Here is a 768-nt window from a genome sequence, read left to right on the forward strand (position 1 = left end):
ATTCTGTGTCTCCCTGTCTCTCTTCCCCTCCCTGACTCACAATCTGTCTCTCTCTCAAAAATAAATTCACATTAACAAAACAAAACAAAACAAAACAATTACAGCAAAAACTAACAACCAATACTTGTGGATTGCTTCTGAAACCCACTGAGACCTATTTTATTTCTTACAAGAACCTTGTGATGAGGCCGGGGGAACATATTGTCCCATCCCCATTTTAGAATTGTGAAAACTGAGACTCAAAGAGCAATTAATTAGTCCAATTTCTTCACCTAAATTTGATTTCATCTTCTCTCAATTTGTTAATTTACACACTTCGCTTCATCTGTAATCTCTCAGCTTTGTCTCTCGCGACTGTCTCTTACTTTCAACCCTCACCCTCTCTTGCCTTACTGTCTCTTGTCTAGACAACTGGAAGTGTACCTTCCTGTTTTCAGTCTTATTGCAAATCTATTTTGAAGCTCTGCTAGAATTTTCTTCAAAAAATACAAATCAGGGGGCTCCTGGGTGGCTCAGTCAGTTAAGCGTCTGATCTTATTTTTGGCTTAGATGATGATCTCAAGGTTGGTGAGTTCGAGCCCCACATCAACTCACCATGTGAGTAGCACGGAGCCTGCTTGGGATTCTCTCTCTCCCTTCCTCTCTCTCTCTACCCCTTCCCCAGTCTTTCTCTGTCAAAATAAATAGAAACAAAAACAAAACGGCCAAAATACAAATCTGATGTCATTCCTTTCTGAAAAACGATTTCTCTCTCCTCCTTCCCAGATT

Source organism: Panthera tigris, chromosome B2 (genome assembly GCF_018350195.1).
Source record: "Panthera tigris isolate Pti1 chromosome B2, P.tigris_Pti1_mat1.1, whole genome shotgun sequence".
In the NCBI taxonomy this organism is placed as follows: domain Eukaryota; kingdom Metazoa; phylum Chordata; class Mammalia; order Carnivora; family Felidae; genus Panthera; species Panthera tigris.